The sequence below is a fragment of the Pelophylax lessonae genome (genome assembly GCF_965119305.1).
Source record: "Pelophylax lessonae genome assembly, chromosome: 1".
In the NCBI taxonomy this organism is placed as follows: Eukaryota; Metazoa; Chordata; class Amphibia; order Anura; family Ranidae; genus Pelophylax; species Pelophylax lessonae.
This window is the reverse complement of record NC_138768.1, coordinates 417,247,413-417,273,590: the sequence shown is the minus strand read 5'-3', so window position 1 is coordinate 417,273,590 and position 26,178 is coordinate 417,247,413. Positions and strand designations below refer to the sequence as shown.

The window sequence follows — 26,178 nt, the reverse complement described above, 5'->3', positions numbered from 1 at the left end:
GCACGCCGCGAGCAACACATGGCAAAGACTGGCTGCCTCTGATAGTGAAGAGAGAGGAGTGCACTGCACCCGCCCCTCCTCCTTCCTGTGTTTTCTTGTACACAGAGGAGGAGGCTGGGAACAGTACACCACTCTGCCACAACGCTGCTGATCTGAGGTCTGATTTTTAACAACTATACTAATTTGCAGAAGAGGGAAGCATGGGAAGGGGGGGGTGGATGGAGCTGGGGGGGGGGGGGCATTTCGGGTGGGTAGAGCTTGGGTTGGACATTTGGGGTGGATAGAGCTGGAATGTGATTGGGGTGGGGGGGGGGGGAAAGGACAAAGCCAGGATGGGATCGGGGGGTGGGGCCGGGAAAACGGAGTCGCCCCCTGCATTCTGTACATTACATACTCCTGCCCCCTGCATTCTGTACATTACATACTCCTGCACTATATACACAATACTGTACATTATATACTTCTCACCAAAGTCTTCATTGTCTCAACAGTTGCTGGTTGCTATGCAGTCCCTCACCATTTTAACCAATTAAACACAGGGCACTTTCATCCCCTTCCTGCCCAGGCCAATTTTCAGCTTTTAGCGCTGTTGCATTTTAAATGAAAATTGCGCGGTCATGCAACACTAAACCTAAACCAGACTTACGTCATTTTTTTCCCCACATATAGAGCTTTCTTTTGGTGGTATTTGATCACCGCAAGGTTTTTTTCTTTTTTGCCAAATAAAAAAAAGACCGATACGTTTGGAAAAAAAAAAGAAAAAAAAAATGTTTAGGTTATAAATTTTGTAAATAAATATGTTTTTTCCTGCACTGATGAGCAATGATGAGGCTGCACTGACAGGTACTGATAGGGTGGCACTGATGAGGCACTAATATGCAGCACTGATGCTTACATGCACAGTGCATGTGTTTTTTTTTTTTTTTTTTACAGTTTTGAGCTCTGGCTATTTCGCTGTAGCTATTGGGAATACCAATCTACCCTTTTCTTTCTTCTGCAAGGTTTTTTTTTTTTTTTATGTCACATGTAGACGATATTGGTCTTACATAACTCCAGGGAAAGTAAAAATGCTCTTATTGCAGTGGGGTTGCCACACATTACAAGTGTTAAATGCTCATTTAGGTTGGTTGGTAAAAAAAAAAAAAAAACACAGCTGTACTTACCTGATCCTATGCTCCCACAGGCACCCTCCCAATTCTGCAAAACCAGTCCCTGCTGCCTCTTTCTCTCTATGCCCTGAAGGTTGCAGGTCCTCTTACATCATCCAGATCCAAAGCAGAGCCCATAGGCCTGCCTATGCCTAAATGTAAGCATAGGAGAATGCCATGGCTGGGGAGATTAAGATCAGGTCAATTTTGTGCCCCCCTAGACCTAAATGATCATTTAACCCTTGCAGTGTGAAGCGGGTCTCACTGTAAAGGAGGATTTTTCCTTTCCCTGTAGATCAACTATAAAGTCATTCAGAAATTGAGGTCTTTCTTTTATATTTAGGTTAGGTTCACATATGTGGGCGTGAGTGACTGTACTCCTGCATCCACAGATGAAACGCGCTGCTTTCTAGCACACACATGGGGTGCCAATAATCCTTAATGGTACCTCCATGCATCTGAAAACGTAGCACCTGTTTGTGTGTGGGAAACCACATGGTGCAAATGTTTCTGTGCGGCTACGATTTTAAAAAGGTGCAGGGACCTTTTTCCAACGTTTCCCACGGGTACAGCAGCTTATTTAAATGAATGGGTTGCTGAGCCCGCACAGTTGAGGCATGCACCAACCACAAATGTATGAACCTACCCTTAAAAGAGAATGTTAGGGCCACGAAAGAATAAAATAGAGAAGTGGCCCCATGGGATTGTCATCCCTAACACCCATTTGTTTTATAAATAAATTTTACTTTTAATAGAGGTCTATGTTGATTAAGTACATGTCTCTCTATGGCTGCTTTGCTGGTTCTTTTTGTTTTCTGTTTCAGGTGACAAGATGCCTGCTGTTGCTAGGAAGATTTACCTCAGCTGCTGAGCACTGTATTGGTGACAAATCTTTTGGCGGGAAACATCTAGCCAATGAGTGTAACCTTTTACTTATATCCTCTCCTGTCACTGGGCGGAGTCAGCATTTACCTCAGGTCTGTCAGCTGGACTCACCGCTGGGATTCTCCTCAGCCTTCCTTCTGGATATTTTAACCTGCTCTCAGCCCAGAATGGATATTTTACTTCATGAACTACCTCAAAGGACAAATTCCCCTGGAGGAAGGCTTGCCTCTGTTTTTTTTTTTTATTTTTATTTATTTATTTTTTTCTTTAACTGTTTCCCCCCTCAGTTTTTAGTGGTGACAGCTCTATCATCACTTACATCTGTGGACGGTCAGTATTGTGCCTCTCATTCCTGAAGTACCAGGGCTACCCTGTATACTGATGGTGATAGGTTACCTGAGGCCAGCTAGGGAACTTTTCATCTATCTGTAGGCAGACCAGAACCTACGTCAAGACCATAGGAGCATCGCATCACCACTGGGACCGGGCGGCCATTGGGACTTGGCAGGGACCAGAAGAGGAGGACCGCTGAGTGGAAGTGTCAGCGCACAGGCCAACAGGGCAGGAGCTACCATGAAAGAATATGCAGGACAAGGAGGCCCTAGTCTTCTTCAGACACCCACAGAGACCCTGTTCCTTCCACCATGAGCCAGGTAGGCAGCAGGTCTGAAGCTGCTACCATGGCCTGACAGCGTGATCAACACCTCTCCAACAGGACCTTCATCATCATCATCATCACAGGCTAGGGGTGAGTGAAGGCTCTGAGGGCTGGGAATGTACACAGACATCACTGTTCTGTCTGTTTCAGTCTCCTCAGTGTCAGTGTCTTCCCTGCTTAGTGTGCTCTTTAGTCACCCCTTCCTGTTCACTCTCCTGTCTCTAGTGCTTTAAGTTACATTTCACTTATCACTTTTCTGACCTGTGAAATGTTTTGTTGTGTGTTCATTTGCAGCAATTATTGCAGGTACTGCGCTAGACTAGTTAGTGCTTCTTTCCAGTATACAGCATGTCAGGGTTCAAGGCTGTCATTGTTATTATATCAGTGATTGTTAGGGGAGATTGTGTGGTTATATATGTGCCTAGCAGGCTAATCAGTCAGTTTATCCTCATTGGCTTGTCTGAGGGTTGAATTTACTTCCTTTTCAGAAATTAGGGCGTTTAAGGGTTGTCAGTTTTACATCTGTGAAGGAGTTGCCTGATGTTGTGTTTTTATAGCTATAGAGTTTTCCCACTTTGTTTTTATTAGGAAAAGTAAAAGAGCAGTGCACATACAGTACACAATGTGTCACAGAACGTGGCATGTAGGCATGATTGTGTTTTATCATTTTCAAAAGAAATTTATGAAGAGAGGATCCTGCCTCATATAGTTCCTCCATTTGGTTTATTTAGGTTATCACCTCTTGTCTGTGATTCCTGAAGAGTCCAATGAGTTTAATCATTTGTCAGTTTCTAAGTGTTCTTTTTCTTTATGATCTAATGCTGATAGCCTATTCTTATTGATATATCTAAATCTACAGTATATTTTGCTCTTTTTGTGATTAGACCATTTGGGCCAGATGCCCTGTTAGTCAAATCTGACATTACATTTTTTTTTCTTTATTCTTTGCTTTTGGTCTGGAGCTTATAACTCCCTGGTCATTCTCTTCCCGCTTCATCTCAAATGTATTTTCCTGATAAGCAGGATGAAGATTCAATTGTGAAGCTAAATTACCCCTTTGGGGCTCAGCCACAGAGATGTGCATTCTCCAATGCTCCTTCTCAATTCAGTACAGGGCTCTGCTTTTCTTTTAGTAAATCACGGTGCATTTCTACTATAGTGCTGCAAGGAAGTTTGTTCTCAAAGCCAGAGTCCAGTAGGCATGGGGAAAGTGATCCCCTGGTCTTCCAGTTTGATGGTTAATGCAACATATCATGTCCCTTTGTCTGCTGAATGACAGTTCTGCCTTGTTTCACGTTTATTACCTGGATGTTGGTATAAAATATGCCAGGAGAGAGTTTTAGACTCCTACAAAAGACAATGTATCTATTCAGAACCACCTTATCGGAAATTAGTATACTGTTTATGTGATTCAGTTTTTTTTTTTTTTTTTGGTGTTTGTATCACACATTATGCCTATGAGCAGAATTTTACTAGTGGGATGGGTGCTTGTCATCTCAGGCCTTTAATTCCCTTATTGACACCATGTTGGTTATGTTAGAAGGTTAAAGAGTATCTACTGGTTTTGGCGAAAATTTATTTCAACTTAAAATGTTAGATCTATGTGGCAGGTCAGAATTTGTTTTAGATTAGCATTTTCTGTTGTCTACAAATGCAACAGAATCTATTGAATGTGGTCATTTCTGCTCTGGTAAATAGTGTTCAGCATTTTGACCAGAATATTGTATTTTCACAGTATCCCTAAGAATTTTGTTCACTTGGGCTCTTCCTTGTTGTTGTGGATGTGGCACTTTGGTACCAGCAGTTCAGCTTCCAGAACCTCTTAGTGGTGATTGTTAGAATAGCATTGTTATGCAATTAACTGTCTAGGATATCGGGTCCTTCTTGGCCTTCATTTTATATTTAGGTTAAAATAAGAGATTTTCAGGGTAGCAAAACATTTAATAGCAGATGCTTTGTTTGCCTTGTTCCAAGTATTTCAGGACACCAGTTACCACCAGTTTGTTTTTTGCATGCAGTTATATGCAATTTGAAATTCAATTCCTTTGCTGAAACAACCTACATTATCTATGCCACTGGTTGCATCTCCTTTTAGGACTTTTCAGAACTCTTTTGGCCTTTATATGACATGTATCAAAGTGGTTGTTTCCACTCTTCTTCATCAAAACTGTTAGTTTGAGACACAATGACTTTGAATATAATTCTCGCTTTTGGTAAGAAGTCCTGAAACAGACTTTAGAAGCTATGTTTATATGCTGCTATTGGGTCACAAATTGAATACATGTCATGTATTTTCACCACTGCTATGGAATCAATCTCTTCTTCTGCATATAAAACAGAACTGCTTTCCCATTCCGTTCAGTCTGGTTAGTTGAGGTAATTTGTAAACTTGCTGGTCAGTGTTTGCAGAATCGGATTAGCAAGACAAAGATAGGTAGTTATCACTTCTTGCATTAGGCCATTCGCATTGCCCAATAGAGCTGATTCAGCAATTTTGACTATTCGCAAGGCTTTCCTTTCTTTTTCTGTTCCATGTAAATGGCTCTCCTCTATCAGAATCATAATTTAAATCTGTTCATAAAAGATGTTGATGGTGCAGGATATACAGCTGCTACATAGGGAGTGCATCAGGACATAGATGGGTGCCCTGCTCTTTATGTCCGTCCTGCTCTTTGCATTTATTACGCGCGTCCCCATCTTTTATAATATTAATATATAAAATACATTAATAGTATGAATAGTTGATATTCATATGTTTTCTAGTGCAGAGGATTTTATTTTTCCTCCTGTTAAAATTACAGCTCTCCTACAGGGTATATGGGGATGCTCATGTTCCCTATTTGCAAGTGTGAACTGTGTTGGATATCCTTGTTGTTCACCTGGAAGGGAATGATTTAGGTGGATTCAAAATATTAGACCTTCTAAGTAAAAGGGAACCGTTTTGTCTACAATTAATGGTTTTCTTGGCCTGGGCTTCAGTTCATGGTAAAGTTACTACAAAATGTGCATTAATTAATATGCTGATTTCCTGTATACTCATTATTAGTGACTTTATTTTTCTCTGTTGTGAACTGAAGAGTTTCATCAGAGATCTAGCAGTGTTTGGCATAGAGCCCAACCTTCATTCCTTTGCGACCAAATCCCTCTGTCTCTCATGCAGTTTCAGTTGTCTCTCGTTTTGGTCTGATGTATACATCTCTATACAAAATGTACAGTTTTACTGCCAAAGGTGTTATGCTGCACTAAAATTTTTATCCAGCCTCTAGATTACTGCATTTGTTATTTTGGAGGGCCATTATTGTTGAAAAGTACAGGTAAGAAAAAAGCACTTGTTTTGTTTAGTCAATTATTTTCTGCATATTAGATCTTTGAGGTCCCTGTAACCAGGGATGTGTTCTTTTCTACTTACTGTGTAAAAGGGTGTCCCTCTTTAGAATTTCAGAAATTTGGGAGGTATGGTTTTAGTAAATTTTCTCCAATATTGGTAATTGCATTTTCAGTGCTGGATTGTAAAGAGTGATTGTTTAGGCCGCGGTGGTGGGGTGGGGCCAGGTTGATAACCTGGCTTTTGGGTAATGTCGCCCACTTTGTGGGTGGACAGTGGTTGGTAAACTGTTATTTGGTTGGTATAAGATATTGCTGCTTGAGTCTTAGTGACTAAGCATGTTGGTCTGTTAATGGTTAACAGCGGTTCTGTTTGGTATTAAAAGTTAAAGTTCATTTCATAATTAAAATTGTTTTAAACCCAATAAAGGGGCCGCGGCCTAAACTCTTCCACAATCCTTGTTGTGTGTTTATTTTATATTTTAGGTATGTTCTTATGGTATGATGGGTGTTAATGGGGTGTACAATCCCATGTTAGGGCCACGAAAGAATAAAATAGAGAAGTGGCCCCATGGGATTGTCATCCCTAACACCCATTTGTTTTATAAATAAATTTTACTTTTAATAGAGGTCTATGTTGATTAAGTACATGTCTCTCTATGGCTGCTTTGCTGGTTCTTTTTGTTTTCTGTTTCAGGTGACAAGATGCCTGCTGTTGCTAGGAAGATTTACCTCAGCTGCTGAGCACTGTATTGGTGACAAATCTTTTGGCGGGAAACATCTAGCCAATGAGTGTAACCTTTTACTTATATCCTCTCCTGTCACTGGGCGGAGTCAGCATTTACCTCAGGTCTGTCAGCTGGACTCACCGCTGGGATTCTCCTCAGCCTTCCTTCTGGATATTTTAACCTGCTCTCCCACCCTCCCTCCCCCTTTGTTATTTCCCCTCGTCGCGGTCCACCTTTATGTGGGTAACGTCGCCCACTTTGTGGGTGGACAGTGGTTGGTACGCTGTTATTGGTATAAGATATTGCTGCTTGAGTTGTAGTGACTAAGCATGCTAGTCTGTTATTAACGACAGTTCTGTTTGATATTGAAAGTCAATCTTTTTGGGTAATGTCGCCCACTTTGTGGGTGGACAGTGGTTGGTAAACTGTTATTTGGTTGGTATAAGATATTGCTGCTTGAGTCTTAGTGACTAAGCATGTTGGTCTGTTAATGGTTAACAGCGGTTCTGTTTGGTATTAAAAGTTAAAGTTCATTTCATAATTAAAATTGTTTTAAACCCAATAAAGGGGCCGCGGCCTAAACTCTTCCACAATCCTTGTTGTGTGTTTATTTTATATTTTAGGTATGTTCTTATGGTATGATGGGTGTTAATGGGGTGTACAATCCCATACTAAACCAATACACTTGTAATTTATATCATACGTTTGTTTTGCCACAAGATTACTTTTATCACTTGTAACACATACTGTATGTATGCAACAGTGCACTTTGTTCCAGGAAACATGCTAAATGACATGATAAATCAGAATATGCAAGATTATGTGTGATGTATGTCATGTAAATTATAAAGTATTGTAATTAGGGATGACTTATTGAGCAGACCAAACTCAAATCATCCTGAACTCATGGGAAACTATGACAGTCAGCTGCACCTGTGGAATTTCCCACAGTTTCACATAACAAAAGGGTTGGGGATACTGGTGACATTGACCTAATACAGCTTTGTGGCCATATTTGGTCATTGTCCAAATTGTGCATTTTGGGTCAATGACTCCACCATCAACCCTGTTACTTTGTTAAAGTAGGCCCTTACTCTCCCCTTGTAGATTGGAAATTCGTTTTTTTTTTTTTTTGGGCAGCAAGTACATTTTCCATAAAAGTGCTTGCTCCAACTCCATTATTCCTCCCCCAGGTAAGGATTATCTTTGTCAAGTCTGCCTGCCTACCCACCTGAACCCTCAGATATGTCACGTGTCCCAGGAGGCTTTGGGAAAAAGTCTCCTCCAATCTGCACATCTCCCGCATGTGATCGGGAAGTCACAGTTGGCTCCCAAATCCAAAATGGCAGCTCATGGACCAAAGACTGCTGAAGATTTAGGATTGTACGAAGACAGCGCAGAATTTAATGGGCTGGTAAGCAGCTTGTTTTGTATAGGTCAGCAGTGTTTGTAGCTGCTGCCTTTTACTTTTTGCAGATCCCGCTTAAGTATAAAGTGATAAAGTTTTCTGCTGCTCTATATTGTGTAGGTCAGAAATGTATGCATTCAGACCTCCAAAGTTTCAATTTGGATCAACTTTAAAAGAAGCGCCCCCCCATTTTAAGGAAAAGACAAATATCTGAAACCGTGTACCTAAACAAGTACAGTGCCATACATCCATGCTGCCTCTCTACTTTAGACTGGGTACACTCAGATTAAAGCGGTTGTATCCCGCTTTTTGACACTTTTACCTACAGGTTAGCCTATAATAAGGCTTACCTGTAGGTACAAATAATATCTCCTAAACCGGCACGGTTTAGGAGATATTTACAGTGCATGCAGCCGCTCGCGCGAGCGGCGCATGCGCTCTGAAGGTCCGGGGGGACCTTCAATTAACTTGCCGGGAGCTTGCCGGAAAAATCACTCCCGCGCGCATGCGCGGGAGTGACGTCATCGCGGCTCCGGCCAATCAGCGCGCTGGAGCCGTCTCTTCCGGCCAATCAGCGCGCCGGAGCCGCCGAACCCGGAAGAGACGACGAGGGATCATGGCAGCGCCATCGATGTCCGGGGGTCCGTGTCGGGGCTTCGTTTTAAGGTAAGTTAAACATAATGGGCTAGTATGCGATGCATACTAGCTCATTATGCCTTTGTCTTGCAGGTTTTTTTTTTTTTTATTTTTTTTTTTTATAGGGTTTACAACCGCTTTAAAAGTCTCAGGACCAGCCGAATTTCAGTAGGTGTGCGTGGCCCACTTGTTTAACAGAAGTCAATCATTAAATCAATTTCTGTCAAATGGGACTGTTGGAAAATGTTTGGAATCTGCGGCGGGGTGTCCTTAAGTGCTTAGCGGAGAAAAAAAAAAAAAAACTCAGACCAATTACTCAGCTTTAGTCCTTTTTGCCTGTGCTCCTGCACTGCCATTTTGAAAAAGGTATGTATATGTGTGAGATGGAGCTCATGATGTCCAGTTCATCTTGTGCACGTTCCGTAGGACATTACAAAAAAAAAAAAACACAACTTCTCCCCGAGATCTCGCAAGAAAGTATGTGGTCTTACAGTACATATGTGAGATGAGGTGCATGACATCTCATGCTTCCTCTTGCACACATGCAGTATGACAATACCTCAAGATCCTGGAAAGTAGCTAAGATATCTCCCTGAAGGCATTAATAACATAGCCTTCTAAGGGAGCATCAGTGCAGCCAGGAAAGAAGAAGTATACACAAGAAAATTCGGTAAAAAAAAAAAAAAAAAAAAAAAAAAAAAGGTTTGTAGCACCCTCCTAGATCGGTGCTACAGCTAGTGTAGCTGTATATAGTTTTTGATTTCTCTGCTCAACTGGGAGACAGCCAGGTAAATCTATAAATCTAGGAGCTGTCTGCTTAACAGAGAGCTGCGATTGTTGGATAGAACCTGCCCAGTGTGCTCTGATGCTGCTCCTCCTGCCTTGATGTTTCACATTGATCCAATATTAATACAGTGTATTGGACAGTGGAAGGAAACCATGCAGATGCGAGCAGGGGGGGGATATCTGTACAGCCCTGGCCAATAGGCATGGGAGGTGCTCTGGTGCATACTGGGTGACTGTACTTCTATCTGGGGGCACATGGGGCTCCTGGTCTTCGGCTGGAGAGCGAGGTCAAGGTGGGTGACCTCGCAGCCTATGGTGGTTGACTTGAGGACTAGAAACAGATGTTGAAACCCAGGGGTTCTTTTGAGAGCTGACTGAGGGAGGATGTCAATGGATCTCGTCTGGTATCATGGAGGAAGACAACCTGCGGACAGGGCCTTCTGAGTACAGACTCCCCTCAAGGGATCCTAGAGACTGTTGCTGTTAAAATCCCTCTCTTGGTGCTAGAAAGTCAGCAGGCTGGGTGTAAGCCCAAGGGGATACTAGCTAGTGTCCTAAAAATACAGAGTTCACCGAGTCTGCTGCTAACACAAGCAAAAGGACTTATTTCCCATGCAAGTGATGTATGGTTCAATAGATCTGCTATTCAGGTCCACTAAGTGAGGCCATGTGAGAGTTGTCCTCACCTGTACATAGTTGAATTTTAAGTATCCCACTAATCCCTTCTCCTATCCAGAAGTTCTCCAAATAAAAAACATTGAAAAACCAAATCCACTAGACTGGTCACTGGAGACAACGAGCGGAAGAGTGTGTGTGCGTGTGTGTGTGCGTGTGCGCGTGCATGTGTGCAGTGCTACATGTATAAGGTCAGGGGTGGATATCCACCCCCTAATCCACTAGACTGGTCACTGGAGACAACGAGCAGAAGAGTGTGTGTGCGTGCGTGTGCGCGTGCATGTGTGCAGTGCTACATGTATAAGGTCAGGGGTGGATATCCACCCCCTAATCCACTAGACTGGTCACTGGAGACAACGAGCGGAAGAGTGTGTGGGGGCAGTGCTACATGTATAAGGTCAGGGGTGGATATTTGGGTCAGTACACATTTACAACCCAGTAAGATGATTGGTAATGCTGTGTTTAGACGCAAAGTATGAAGAACTGTATGTGGAAGTAACAGGCAAGCATTACATGGTGAAAAACCTTGTGATGATACAGTACCCCAAGAAGACTGTATAGCTATGCTAGGTCACATCTAAAGGAGCACCGTGAACGCGCTTGGGATGTAGGGTTTTTAGGCTATGGCCCATCTAAAAGGAGCTCTGGGTATATAGCTAGACTCAGGCACATGTAAGGGAGCACCGAGGATGCGTGGTTTTCCAGGCTCTGTCTAAAGCTAGGAGTGAGTAAAACTTTGAATCAGACCAGAGAAGAGGAAGGATGCAGGGATCTGACCACCGAGCATAGTAGACTTTCCTGTCATGCCACTGTCACCATTACCTCAGGAAGAGGACGGCAGCCATCTTTAACAATCAACAAAGCTGTCAGTTTCATCTAAGGTCACCATTACCTTAGAGGATGGCAGCCATCTTTAACAGTCAGTAACAATCACAGAACAAGTTCTCAGCCTCACTTGTGGCCACCATTACCTCAGAGGACGGCAGCCATCGTTACCACTTCAGCTCCAGAAGATTTACCCTCCTTCATGACGAGGCCATTTTTTGCGATATGGCACTGCATTATTTTAACTGACAATTGTGCGGTCATGTGACCCTGTACCCAAATAAAATTGAGGTCCTTTTTTCCCCCACAGATAGAGCCTTCTTTTGGGGGTATTTGATCGCCTCTGATCATTTTTATTTTGTGCGCTATAAACAAATGACATTTTTTACATTCTGTTATAAAACACATACAAAAGTAAATTTAGGCCTATCTGTATTCTGCTACATATTTTTGGTGAAAAATAAAAAAAAATCCCAATAAGCGTCGTATATTGGATTGGTTTGCACAAAAGTTATAGCGTCTACAAACTATGGGATAGATTTATGGAATATATTTTTATTTTTATGGCGGCAATCAGCAACTTCTAGCGGGACATTGCGACACCCAAGACCCAGAAGTGCAGAATTACGTACAGGTACGTGCCTTTGCACAGGAGATCCACCTTGCCATCGTATATGTACTGTATATGGTCAGCAAGCAATTAACATTCAACAAAGCTGTCAGTTTTACTTTTGGCCGCATTTACCTCAAAAAAAAAGGGGCGAGCCACCTTGAAGTCAGCCAGCCAGTAACAATCGTCAACTTGCGGCTATTATTACAACAAAGTGTGGTTGGTGGTCATTTCTTGAAGGGAGTTTGATATTAGATTTTCGTATATGCCCCTCAATAATTTAAGGGGGAGGACTCTAGACAATTATTGTAACTTCTTAAGGTGTCAAGACATAATTTTGCCAATCATCATTTGCAGTCTACATCTCAGTATGCACCCAAGGGTCCCTCATCATATCTCATACATCATCCATTTGAAGTTTGAGCTATTAAGCTGAAAAGGGGTCTGCCATTAAGACCAGCAAACAAGGATTGGTGAGAGAGGGTTATCAAACTCATTTTACACATTACAGAAATACAGCATCTCACAAGTGAGTGCACCCCTCACATTTTTGTAATTATTTTATTATATCTTTTCATGTGACAACACTGAAGAAGTGACATTTTGCTACAATGTAAAGTAGTGAGTGTACAGCTTGTATAACAGTGTAAATTTGCTGTCCCCTCAAAATAACTCAATACAGTCATTGTCTAAACCGCTGGCAACAAAAGTGAGTACACCCCTAAGTGAAAAAGTCCAAATTGGGACCAAAATGTCAATATTTTCGGTGGCCCCCATTATTTTCCTGCAATGCCTTAACCCTCTTGGGCATGAAGTTCACCAGAGCTTCACAGGTTGCCACTGGAATCCTCTTCCATGATGACATCACAGAGCTGGTGGCTATTAGAGACCTTGCGCTCCTTCACCTTCTGTTTGAGGATGTCCCACAGATGTTCAATAGAGTTTAGGTCTGGAGACATGCTTGGCCAGGTCCATCACCTTTACCCTCAGCTTCTTTAGCAAGGCAGTGGTCACCTTGGAGGTGTGTTTGGGATCGTTCTAATGTTAAAATAGTGCCCTGTGGCCCAGTCTCTGAAGGTAGAGGATCATGCTCTGCTTCAGTATGTCACAGTACATGTTGGCATTCATGGTTCCCTTAATGAACTGTAGCTCCCCAGTGCTGACAACACTCATACAGCCCCAGACCATGACACTCCCACCACCATGCTTGACTGTAGGCAAGACACACTTGTCTTTGTACTGCTCACCTGGTTGCTGCCACACACGCTTGACACCATCTGAACCAAATAAGTTTATCTTGGTCTCATCAGACCACAGGACATGGTTCCAGTAATCTATGTCCTAATTCTGCTTGTCTTCAGCAAACTGTTTGCGGGCTTTCTTGTGCATCATCTTTAGAAGAGGCTTCCTTCTGGAATGACAGCCATGCAGACCGATTTGATGCAGTGTGCGGCGTATGGTCTGAGCACTGACAGGCTGACCCCCCCCCCCCCCCACACCCCTTCAACCTCTGTAGCAATGCTGGCAGCACTCAGGGCCATCTTACCGAATGGGCACGCTGGGCAATTGCCTGGGGGCTCCATTTGCCTGGGGGGGCTCTACTTGCCTGGGGGGGCCCAGCCAAGCATTAGTCCCGATTACCATGTGCATCCCACCACTGAACTTAGCAGGTGGCAAGAGCCTGTCGTCCCTGCGCTGCTCTCAGACCACTTAGGTCATGGAGGGGGAGGCCACAACTGCAGGAATGCCTGTCCGCCTCTACGGGAACAGGCACACAGGACAGTGGAGTCTGACTCCCGTCTGTGTGTGTGTGTTCACCAGACCCAGCCACCGAACCTGGAAGCTGTAATTAGCCTGGCACTGCTGTACCAATAAATATTGCCTTATCGATAATTTGCATTTTTATTCTCATGGGTGATTGTGTAGGCAGGGCCCCCCAGTGCACTGCATTGCCCGGGGCTCTTTAATGCTCTTAAGTTGGCACTGGCAGCACTCATACATCTATATCCCAAAGACAACCTCTGGATATGACGCTGATCACGTGCACTCAACTTCTTTGGTCAACCATGGTGAGACCTGTTCTGAGTGGAACCTGTCCTGTTAAACCACTGTATGGTCTTGGCCACCGTGCTGCAGCTCAGTTTCAGGGTCTTGGCAAACTTCTTATAGCCTAGGCCATATTTATGTAGAGCAACAATACTGTTTTTCAGATCCTCAGAGAGTTCTTTGCCATGAGGTATCATGTTGAACTTCCAGTGACCAGTATGAGAGATAGAGAGAGTGATATCACTAACTTTAACACACCTGCTCCCCATTCACACCTGAGACCTTGTAACACTAACGAGTCACATGACACCGGGGAGGGAAAAAAACTAATTGGGCCCAATTTGGACATTTTCACTTAGGGGTGTACTCACTTTTGTTGCCAGTGGTTTAGACATTAATGGCTGTGTGTTAGATTATTTTGAGGGGATAGGAAATGTGTACCGTTATACAAGCTGTACACTCACTACATTGTAGCAGTGGCATTTCTTCAGTGTTGTCACATGAAAATTTATAATAAAATATTTACAAAAATGTAAGGGGTGTACTCATTTTTGTGAGATACTGTATGTGATAAAATAATATCTGTTTGTCTTCGAACATGCAATAGAAATATAATTCTTCCTACTCACTCCTACTATTGGAGCTTGTTTCAAACGATCTTCACCAATCAGGGTTTCCATTCTACTCTTTTTGGTGGTCCTATTACAAGTCAACTGATAAAGGTGGTGGAATCTGGGGCCAGTCACATTTACTGAAAAATCTCCATATTTAAAGTAATACTAAAGTCTAATTTTATTAAAATAAACATGTTATGCTCCCCTGCTCTGTACAGTAGTTTTGCACAGAGTAGCCCAGATCCTCTTCTTGGTCCCTTGCCAACGCTCCTAGCCCAGCTCCCTCCTGCCCCCACAGCAAGCAGCTTGCTATGGGGCACCTGAGCTTGAACCGCTGCTCTGCGTGGTTCGGCCATGCCCCCTCTTATCAATGGCTCACTGACTGATTGACAGCAGCTGGAGCCAATGGCACCCAGCTGCTGTCTCAGCCAATGAGGAGGGAGAGGTCAAATCGCATGACAACGGTCTAATCGGTACAACGCCAACTTTGCGGCGCTGCGTTGATTTGCAAAAGTAGTTCCTGCACTACTTTTGCTGATTTCAGGTGTAACTTCAATAGACATCGGTGCATGAAGCCGCACAGATGTCTTTCAAGCAGCACCTTAAAATCGCGCTGACCTGCTACTTTGAAATCGTGCTACTTCAACTAGGTAGCACGTTTTCAAAGTAGCATCAATGTGAACCAGGGCTTAGAAAGCAGGAAAGAGTGGCGCCGGCTTAGTGTAGCATAAATTTATTCAGCAATAATGAATGTAGCAATTTACTCTGGGGTAAGGTTAGACAGGTACGATGGGTGTAGTGGGCTCATCCATCTTCTTCTCCTGGGGAAATGCCATAGAGGAGGGTGGTTTGATGCCGGTGGTGTGGGGAAGCTGTTGTTCGGCAGCCTGTCCGTAGGTTTCAGCGGTGGAGCGTTCACAGCAGGGCTCCGGCTACCTGCTTCCGGTCTGCCCAACGTCATTTCTGGTAGGAAGAAGATAGGGGTTGCACGTTGGTCAGACTGGAAGCAGGTAGCCGGAGCCCTGCTGTAAACGCTCCGCCGCCACCGCTGAAACCTACGGACAGGCTGCCGAACAACAGCTTCCCCACACCACCGGCACCAAACCACCCTCCTCTACGGCACTTCCCCAGGAGAAGATGGATGAGCCCACTACACCCATCGTAGCTATCTAACCTTACCTCAGAGTAAGTTGCTACATTCATTATTGCTGAATAAATTTATGCTACACTAAGCCGGCGCTGCTCTTTCCCGCTTTCTATTCCTCAGAGCCTCTCCTCGCTCCAGTTGGCAGCCGCCGAACGTGGCCCCCCCTCCCATCACCTTTTGGATCCCCCTCTCCTCTGCTCCATACCCCCTTCTCCTTCTCATCCCCCTCCCTTGTACCACCCAGCTATATTAGAGAGCGCCATGACATCACCCACATCCATGCGTGAACCAGGGCTTAAACTGCTATAGTGCGGTTACCAAGTTGTTAAAATGACCTTTAGTAAATTGAAGGTAAGGAAGTTCATAAAGACAAGGTTATACAACTATACTCACAATCTTCTAATAATCTACTATACAATGCAGTCATAAAACAGGTCTAACCACTTCTGGATTGGAAGGTTTTACCCCTTAATGACCAGTACATTTTCTTGCGATACGGCACTGCGTTTCTTTAACTGACAATTACGTGGTCATGCGACGCTGTACTCAAATAACATGGATGTTCTTTTTTCCCCCACAAATAGAGCTTTCTTTTGGAGGTATTTGATCACCTCTGCAAAAAACGCAGCTCTAGGGTCTCATACACACAGGACGTTATAAAATAACTAGTAGCATTACCTGTAGAAGGAGATTTTCAGCTTTTTTTTTTTTAACAAAACTATACTCCCACAAAAGCTCAAAAACGCTGATAAATGCCGAATAGCCACATTTTTAAAGCTTTTTTTCAGCTTTTATCAAGAGTTAGTGTGTTAGTGTTTTTATAGTTAAAAAACTCCTCTCAAAACCCATTAGTTCTAGTTTTTTATTCCAGCCAGAAAACACCCCTGCCAAAAACTGCTGATAACGGCCTATGTGTGCATGGACACATAGGATAACATGCTGAGGAATTTACTGGCTGCAGAAAAAAAAAAAAAAAAACGCCTGACACCACAAACAGCAGCTGTAAAAAACATGTGCATGAGGCCCAAGGACCGGTTCACACTGTAGCTATGTCAGACATCGCATATGATTCACACCGCACTGCTGTGCAAATCACATGGCATGTCTGTGCGATGCAAATTCAGCCATACAGATTGTATATTGTATAGCTGAATTCGTATCGCATTCGGACCATACTCATGCAGGGCCCCTTTTTTGGTTTGCACCAGAATCGGATCACATGGGTGTTCACACTAGGTTTGCCACCTCATCCCTTTAAAGCAGGACACCTATTAATTACACAGGTTCTGTGGCTAATTTAATGCAGATAAGGCACCAAGTACTGGTTCACATTGGTGCGATGCGGGAACCCTGCAAATCCACTGCAGGTTCCCACATCGCACCCGACACGCAGGCAGTTCACACTGCCTTATGCGAACTGCTGCGGGTGTCAATACAAAGTCAACAACACCCCCCCCCCCAGATTAGTTCGCATATTGCTGTCAGTTCGGACAGGAATCGGATCACATAGGTCCTGGTTTAAAAGGGATGAGGTGGCAACGCTAGTGTGAATACCCATGCGATCCGATTCTGGTGCGGACCAAAAAAAAGGGTCCTGTGTGACCTTGGTCCGAATGCGATGCAAATTCAGCCATGCAATCTGTACGGCTGAATTCACATTGCACAGACATTGAATGTGATTTACACAGCAGTGCGATGCAAATCACATGCAATCATTGCATATGTGTGGACCGGCACTTCGTTTAATTACCACCCTAATTAGCCACAGAACCTGTGTAATTAATGTGTGTCCTGGTTTAACCACTTGCCAACCGCCTCACGCAGATTTACATGTACGTGATTATGTGCATGTGGTGTCAGTGGCACGCGTGCCGCTGGAGCTGCGCTTCCACTGTGATTGGATACAGTGGGAGCCAGACCGTGGGAGGAGCGGGCTTGATCGCCGCCAGCCTCCCACAATCTTCGGGAAAACTGACAGGAGAGCCACTTGCCTATGTAAATAAAGCAGGCGGCTCTCCTGTCAGACAGGCACAGCGAGATCGAAACTGAAACACCAATCTCTGTGTGCCTTTCACAGAGCTCCCCCCACTTAGCAAGCACAATAAGGCTTACACTTAACCACTTGATCACCCCCTGTATTAACCCCTTCCCTGCCAGTGTCATTTACACAGTAACTTTGCATATTATTTAGCACTGATCGCTGTAGTTCCAGCCTCAAATACCTTTTTTAACAAAAAATACCCCTATAATACTAATCCATCGCCCTTTACAGAACCGCTATTCTCATACTTACAAGGTGTACGGTATTGGATTTTAGTCAAAATGGGCACGGCCATCTTGGATGTGGGTATCTGAAGCCGCAGTGTAATCTGCTGTGTCCTTCTTCCTGATTCCAGGGAGTGTTCTGGGAGTTCTTCCTGATTCCAGCCTCCTGGGAGTGATGACAAACAGCTCCCAGGATGCAATGCAAAGGCGGAAGTGATGTCGGTGGCCGTGGCCACAGAGGGGGGGGAGAAGGAGGAAGTACGATCAAAAATGCCCTGAAATTAAAGGTAAGGGACCCCCGAAAAAAATTGAAAATGCTTAATTGTTGATCAGCATAGCGAGCACTCCAGGAATCACTAAAGTTGCAAAATAGTCCGGAACTCCAGTTTAATGTCACTGGTCCCCAAAAAGTGTCACTTAGTGTCAGATTTGTCCGCCGCAATCCCGCAAAAAAGAAAAAAAAAAAAAAAGAAAATCGCTGATCGCTGCCATTACTAATAAAATAAAGTCCAAAAATCTATCCCATAGTTTGTAAATGCTATAACTTTTGCGCAAACCAAATAAATATTAAAATTGGCCTAAACTGAAAAAAAAAAAAAAAATGTTTTAGTGGTAATGTTTTATAGCAAAAAGTAAAAAATATCGGTGTTTTTTTTCCCAAAATTGTCGCATTTTTGTTTATAGCACAAAATCTAAAAAACGCAGAGGTGATCAAATACCACCAAACGAAAGCTCGATTTGTGGGGGAAAAGGGGCATCAATTGCATTTGGGTACCACGCAATTGTTAACCAGCTCACATCCGCGCTACAGCCTATATACGGCTGCAGCGCGGACTTGAATTTTCGGGAGGCCGTTTTTAAACGGCCTCCCATAAACACGCCCGCCGCGCGCTCCCGCGAGCGCGCATCGGGCAGAAGCTGTGTTGGCCGTGTCCCTTGGACACAGCCAATCACAGATCGAGACGAATGGCCAATCACAGCGGCCATTCGTCACGATCGAGGCATCCAATGAGAGATGATCTCATATGTAAACATATGAGATCATCTGTCATTGCCTCGGTAGTAACAGACTCCCCGCGCGCTCCCGCGAGCGCGCACCGGGGATAATCTGTGTTGGCCGTGTCCCTTGGACACAGCCAATCACAGATCGTGACGAATGGCCAATCACAGCGGCCATTCGTCACGATCGAGGCATCCAATGAGAGATGATCTCAAATGTAAACATTTGAGATCATCACTCATTGCCAGCTCTCCCTCCTCACACACAGACTGCAGTGTGAGGAGAGATCGTAAGTGTGTAAAAAGTGCCCACCAGTGATCACCAGTGCCCACCAGTGCCCACCAGTGTGCCCACCAGTGTGCCCACCAGTGTTCCCACCAGTGTGCCATCAGTGTGCCCAGTCTCATCAGTGCCCACCAGTGTGCCCACCAGTGCGCCCACCAGTGCCCACCAGTGTGCCCACCTGTGCCCATCAGTGCCTGCCCAGTGCTCATCAGTGCCGCTCAGTGCTCATCACTGCCGCCCAGTGCTCATCACTGCCGCCCAGTGCCCACCAGTGTGCCCATAAGTGCCCGCCCAGTGCTCATCAGTGCCGCCCAGTGCTCATCAGTGCCGTCCAGTGCTCATCAGTGCCGCCCAGTGCTCATCAGTGCCGCCCAGTGCTCATAAGTGTGCCTAGTGCCCACCAGTGTGCCCATCAGTGCCGCCCAGTGCTCATCAGTGCCGCCCAGTGCTCATCAGTGCCGTCCAGTGCTCATCAGTGCCGCCCAGTGCTCATCAGTGCCGCCCAGTGCTCATAAGTGTGCCTAGTGCCCACCAGTGTGCCCATCAGTGCCGCCCAGTGCTCATCAGTGCCGCCCAGTGCTCATCAGTGCCGTCCAGTGCTCATCAGTGCCGTCCAGTGCTCATCAGTGCCGCCCAGTGCTCATCAGTGCCGCCCAGTGCTCATAAGTGTGCCCAGTGCCCACCAGTGTGCCCATCAGTGCCGCCCAGTGCTCATCAGTGCCGCCCAGTGCCCATCAGTGCCGCCCAGTGCTCATCAGTGCCGCCCAGTGCTCATCAGTGCCGCCCAGTGCTCATCAGTGCCGCCCAGTGCTCATCAGTGCCGCCCAGTGCTCATCAGTGTGCCCAGTGCCCACCAGTGTGCCCATCAGTGCCGCCCAGTGCTCATCAGTGCCGCCCAGTGCTCATCAGTGCCGTCCAGTGCTCATCAGTGCCGCCCAGTGCTCATCAGTGCCGCCCAGTGCTCATCAGTGCCGCCCAGGGCCCACCAGTGTGCCCATCAGTGCCGCCCAGTGCTCATCAGTGTCACCGTGCCCATCAGTGTCACCAACGATGGCAAAAAATTTTTTCTCAGCCGAGGAGGCCTTCAATATAATCAGTGAGGACATGGACAGGGAGCTTTCTGCTTCGGAATCTTCGGAGTCAGAGTCTGACTCCAAAGTAAATTACGAGCCGGTCATTAGCAGCGGGACGCAGACCGACTCCGACGAGGAGGAATACTGCCCGCCTGCCAAACGAAGGCGTTCTGGTGAGGAGGAGGCAGTGCCATCCACCAGCTCCGCGGTGCCATCCACCAGCTTCGCAGTGCCATCCACCAGCTCCGCAGTGCCATCCACCAGCTCCGCAGTGCCATCCACCAGCTCCGCAGTGCCTCGGCAAGAAAGGCCAAGCTCAAGTGGGGTGTCACCTCGCCCCCAAAGGGTTAGGACCAACGCCAGCCTTCCCTATGCCCTTCTGAACCCCCTGTGGCTTCCTCCCAACTCAGGAGAAGCCATCATCCCCCCTTTCACTGCCCAGCCAGGAGTCCAGGTCAACACTGAGAACTTTGCCCCAATTGACTACTTCCGTTTAATTTTTACGGAGGACCTGCTGACGTCCATTGTGGCCCAGTGCAACCTGTATGCACATCAATTTATCCAGAGTAACCCCACATCTTTTTATTCCCGTCCCTTTGAGTGGAGAGACCTAACGGTGGAGGAGTTCAAGATATTTTTAGGCCTCACCCTCAACATGGGACTCAATAAAAAAAACGAACTGCAAGCATATTGGTCAACCAAACCAATCTACCATATGCCCATCTACTCTGCAGTAATGCCCAGGGCCAGGTATCTGATGATCATGAGGTTCCTACATTTCAACGACAATACCCAGTGCCCTCCCCGAAATTCCCCAGCATTTGACAAGCTGTTCAAAATTCGGCCACTTCTAAATTATTTTTCAGAAATATTCCCTCAATTATTTACCCCAGACCAAAATATATGTGTGGATGAGTCCCTTGTGAAATTTACTGGCAGGCTGGGCATCAAACAATTCATTCCCAGCAAACGGGCCCGCTATGGGGTGAAGCTTTACAAACTATGTGACCGAGCCACAGGGTACACCTATGCCTTCAGGGTGTACGAAGGGAAGGACACCCAGCTGCATCCCCCTGAATGTCCGGACTACATGGGATCAAGCGGGAAAGTCGTTTGGGACCTCATTTACCCCCTCCTTGAAAAAGGCTACCACCTGTACGTAGACAATTTCTACACCAGTTTGCCCCTGTTCCGAAACCTTCACAGAAAGAAGACTCCTGCATGTGGCACGGTCCGAAAAAAACGGAAAGGCTTTCCTCAAAGGCTAGTAAACACCAAGCTGAGAAGAGGGGAGACGGCGAGTCTGAGAAATGAGGAAGTTCTGGCTGTGAAGTGGAGGGACAGAAGAGACGTGTACATGTTGTCTTCGATCCACAATGACAACTATGTGGAATCCCGACGAAGGAATGGCCCAGTCCGAAAGCCAACATGTGTACATGAGTACAACTTATTCATGGGGGGAGTGGATTTCAACGACCAAATGATGGAACCCTATCTACCCACAAGACGTACCTATCATTGGTACAAAAAAGTAGCAATTTATATTTTTCATTTGGCCATATACAATTCCTACATTTTATACCGCAAATCCACCGAAAGCCCCCAACCCTTCCTTTATTACCTGGAGGAAATCTTCACAACCCTCATATTTCCAAACGGCCCACCAGAAAACATTAGATCTGACGTAATAAGCAGACTGTCTGAACGCCATTTTCCAAGTAAAATCCCTCCCACACAAAGAGACCAAAAACGGCAGAAAAAATGTAGGGTGTGTACCAAGGCAGGAATTCGAAAAGACACCCGCTATTACTGTCCCCAGTGTCCTTCCCAACCAGGCCTCTGTGTAGACGACTGTTTCCGCCGTTACCATACTTGTCTAAATTATTAGTATGGTAAACGTAGTCCTCCGCTTTCACCCCTTATGCCACTGTATACTCCTGAAATGACCCTGGACTGTTATACAACGACGCCTTTGCCTGCTGATTTTGTACCTATGTCTGCCTGCTCCGGAACTGACCCTGGCCTGTTTTTTGACCATGCTTCTGCCTGCTGATTCTGTTCATACCTCTGCCTGATCTGGAACTGACCCTGGACTGTTATTTGACCACGCCTTTGCCTGCCGATTTTGTACCTACCTCTGCCTGCTCTGGAACTGACCCTGGACTGTTTGACCACGATTTTTGCCTGCCTCTGGAAGTAGTGGGATTCATACCACAGGGGTCTCGCATATGTGAGGGGACCAGAAATGTTTTTCTGGATGAAGAAAACAATTTTTTTTGTTTTTCTTCTTCTCAGATTAGGGTCTGGATCCCGGAGGCTTCAAAGCGATTTGGGTGGGAGAAGCCTCTACCCCTGTCCCCATTCTATCCCGACAGAGGCCCTACTTCTGCCTGCAGGACTTACTGCCATCATGCCTCTGCCTGCCGCATGCACTGACACTGGACTGGTATCCTTGCCTGGAGAATTGCATGCACTGTTGCTGATCAAGTCCCTGCCTGCTGCCTGGACTCAACTCCTGTGGACAACTGCGCTTCTAAAACTACAGGTAAGCTTTTGTTTACCCTTTGCTCAGCAGAATGTATTGTGGGGTGTAATTCATGGTAATTCATGGTATGTGCATGCTATGTGTCTTTGCATGTTGGGCCTCTGTATGTGACCTGACTGCGTAAAAGTCTCACACATGTGGTATCGCCATGCTCAGGAGGAGTAGCAGAATGTATTTTGGGGTGTCATTTTTGCTATGTACATGCTATGTGTTGGAAATATCTTATAAATGGACAACTTTGTGTAAAAAAAAATGCGTTTTCATTTTTTTTCCACATTTTCCGAAAGATTCTGGAAAAAAATGACATGTTCAAAAGACTCATTATGCCTCATAGAATATACGTTGGGGTGTTTGCTTTCCAAAATGGGGTCATTTAGTGGGCTTTTTCATTGTGCTGGTGCTCCAGGGCCTTCAAAAGTGTAATAGGTGGTTGAGAAATGAAAAGTGTATTTTATGCTCCGAGAACGCCTGGAGGTGCTACTTCAATGTTGGACCTCTGTATGTGGCCTGGCTGTAAAAAAGTCTCACACATGTGGTATCGCCATACTCAGGAGGAGTAGCAGAATGTATTTTGGGGTGTCATTTTTGCTATGTACATGCTATGTGTTGGAAATATCTTATAAATGGACAACTTTGTGTAAAAAAAATGCGTTTTCATTTTTTTTCCACATTTTCCGAAAGATTCTGGAAAAAAATGACATGTTCAAAAGACTCATTATGCCTCATAGAATATACGTTGGGGTGTTTGCTTTCCAAAATGGGGTCATTTAGTGGGCTTTTTCATTGTGCTGGTGCTCCAGGGCCTTCAAAAGTGTAATAGGTGGTTGAGAAATGAAAAGTGTATTTTATGCTCCGAGAACGCCTGGAGGTGCTACTTCAATGTTGGACCTCTGTATGTGGCCTGGCTGTAAAAAAGTCTCACACATGTGGTATCGCCATACTCAGGAGGAGTAGCAGAATGTATTTTGGGGGGTCATTTTTGCTATGTACATGCTATGTGTTGGAAATATCTTATAAATGGACAACTTTGTGTAAAAAAAAAATGCGTTTTCATTTTTTTTCCACATTTTCCGAAAGATTCTGGAAAAAAATGACATGTTCAAAAGACTCATTATGCCTCATAGAATATACGTTGGGGTGTTTGCTTTCCAAAATGGGGTCATTTAGTGGGCTTTTTCATTGTGCTGGTGCTCCAGGGCCTTCAAAAGTGTAATAGGTGGTTGAGAAATGAAAAGTGTATTTTATGCTCCGAGAACGCCTGGAGGTGCTACTTCAATGTTGGACTTCTGTATGTGGCCTGGCTGTAAAAAAGTCTCACACATGTGGTATCGCCATACTCAGGAGGAGTAGCAGAATGTATTTTGGGGTGTCATTTTTGCTATGTGCATGCTATGTGTTGGAAATATCTTATAAATGGACAACTTTGTGTAAAAAAAATGCGTTTTCATTTTTTTTCCACATTTTCCGAAAGATTCTGGAAAAAAATGACATGTTCAAAAGACTCATTATGCCTCATAGATTATACGTTGGGGTGTTTGCTTTCCAAAATGGGGTCATTTAGTGGGCTTTTTCATTGTTCTGGTGCTCCAGGGCCTTCAAAAGTGTAATAGGTGGTTGAGAAATGAAAAGTGTATTTTATGCTCCGAGAACGCCTGGAGGTGCTACTTCAATGTTGGACCTCTGTATGTGGCCAGGCTGTAAAAAAGTCTCACACATGTGGTATCGCCATACTCAGGAGGAGTAGCAGAATGTGTTTTGGGGTGTAGTTGTAAGTATTCATATGCCATGTGAGAGAAATAACCTGTTGAATATGACAATTTTGTAAAAAAAAAAAAAAATTTATTTTTCAAAGAATTGTGGGAAAAAATGACAACTTCAAAAAACTCACCATGCCTCTTATTAAATACCTTGGAATGTCTACTTTCCAAAAAGGGGTCATTTGGGGGTCATTTGTACTTTCCTGGCTTGTTAGGGTCTCAAGAAGTGAGATAGGCTGTCAGTACATTAGGTGTGATCAATTTTCAATGATTAGCACCATAACTTGTAGACTCTCTAACTTTCACGCAGACCAAATAATGTACACTTATTTGGGTTATTTTTACCAAAGATATGTAGAAGTATACATTTTGGCCAAAATTTATGAAGAAAAATTACTAATTTGCAAAATTTTATAACAGAAACTAAAAAAAAAACGTTTTTTTTTTTAAATTTGCGGTCTTTTTTCATTTATAGCGCACAAAATAAAAAGCCCAGCGGTGAATAAATACCATCAAAAGAAAGCTCTATTTCTATGAAAAAAAGGACGAAAAATTTATATGGGTTGAGTGTTGCATGACCGCGCAATTGTCATTCAAAGTGTGAGAGCACTGAAAGCTAAAAATTGGTCTGGATGGGAAGGGGGTTTAAGTGCAAAGTAGGCAAGTGGTTAAAGTAAGGCAGTGCCGAATCGCAAAAAATGGCCTGGTCATTAAGGGGGCAAAACCTTCCGCAGCGGAAGTGGTTAAAGGAACGAGGTGACAACCCATGCGATCTAATTCCTGTCCAAATTGACAGTTCGCATAGCGATATGCTAACTGTTTTGGGGGTGTCATTAACTTTTTATTGACACTCCCAGCAGTTTGTATATGGCAGTGTGAACTGCCTGCTAGTTGGGAACCCGCAGTGATTCACAGGGTTCCCACATCGTGCCGCGAGCCTAATACCTATTTTCCCCTCAGCTAGAAGTGTAAATAAGACATTAGTGCTGCCGACAGTTAAAAACAATTTGCGCAATATTTTTTTGTATAAATTAAATAATTAGCATTTTGTGATCATATCTCAGATTGCAATTACCTGCTGGCATGAAGACAAACCTGGATTAGAAAGCGCATGCAGTCTGCCTACAATTCCTTAATGCTATTAATATTATTATAAGCTGTAACGAGGCACAAAAACAGATCATTTAAGGAAAGATTCAGGGAGTGTCCCTAGAAATGAGAGGTATTTAGCAGCTAAGAAGGATTAGGGTCTCATGATCGCACAGCAGATAGGCCTGTGCAGGCAGAGAGGGAACAAGCACAATGTGCACATTATGTTCCCTGCAGAGGCAGCTTTTCAGGAAAGAAACCATGACACTTACTTGCTAGAAGCTTCTGTATGGTAAATCTGTTTCCTTGTTGGTCATTCACTGATCAAGTAAGAAAACAGAAGTGAGAGTTTAGCCCGCTATTATACAAGCCTGAGAATGTCCTCCCCCACCCCTCTTGCTCACAATCACCAGTATTCACTCCCCTTCTCTATCTCCTCCTCTGACACTAACACAGAGCATATAGGCCGCTTTCTATCCTTTACTAGAGTGATATTAATCTGCTTTCTGCTCTTCTGGTGTACATGTAAACCCTAAGACCCTATTCACACCTGAGCAGTTTTCAGCTCGTAAAACGCTCATCTCTGAAGTTTCAAAACGCCCAACACGCAAAATCCTATTCATTCCAATAGCCCCTGTTCACATATGAGCCTTTTGTCGCCTGAAACAAAACGC

General features: G+C 44.6%; 1 protein-coding gene across 1 annotated transcript in view; it reads right to left on the bottom strand.

The window, feature by feature from the left end:
- Window positions 1-25,908, bottom strand: part of LOC309545022 (prostaglandin reductase 1-like) — an 89,600-nt gene extending 63,692 nt beyond the window's left edge. The window contains exon 1 of the mRNA XM_082244125.1: window positions 25,777-25,908. The gene's annotated coding sequence lies outside the window, so the exon portion shown is untranslated. The remainder of the gene's footprint in view (window positions 1-25,776) is intronic.
- Window positions 25,909-26,178: the final 270 nt, after the last annotated feature.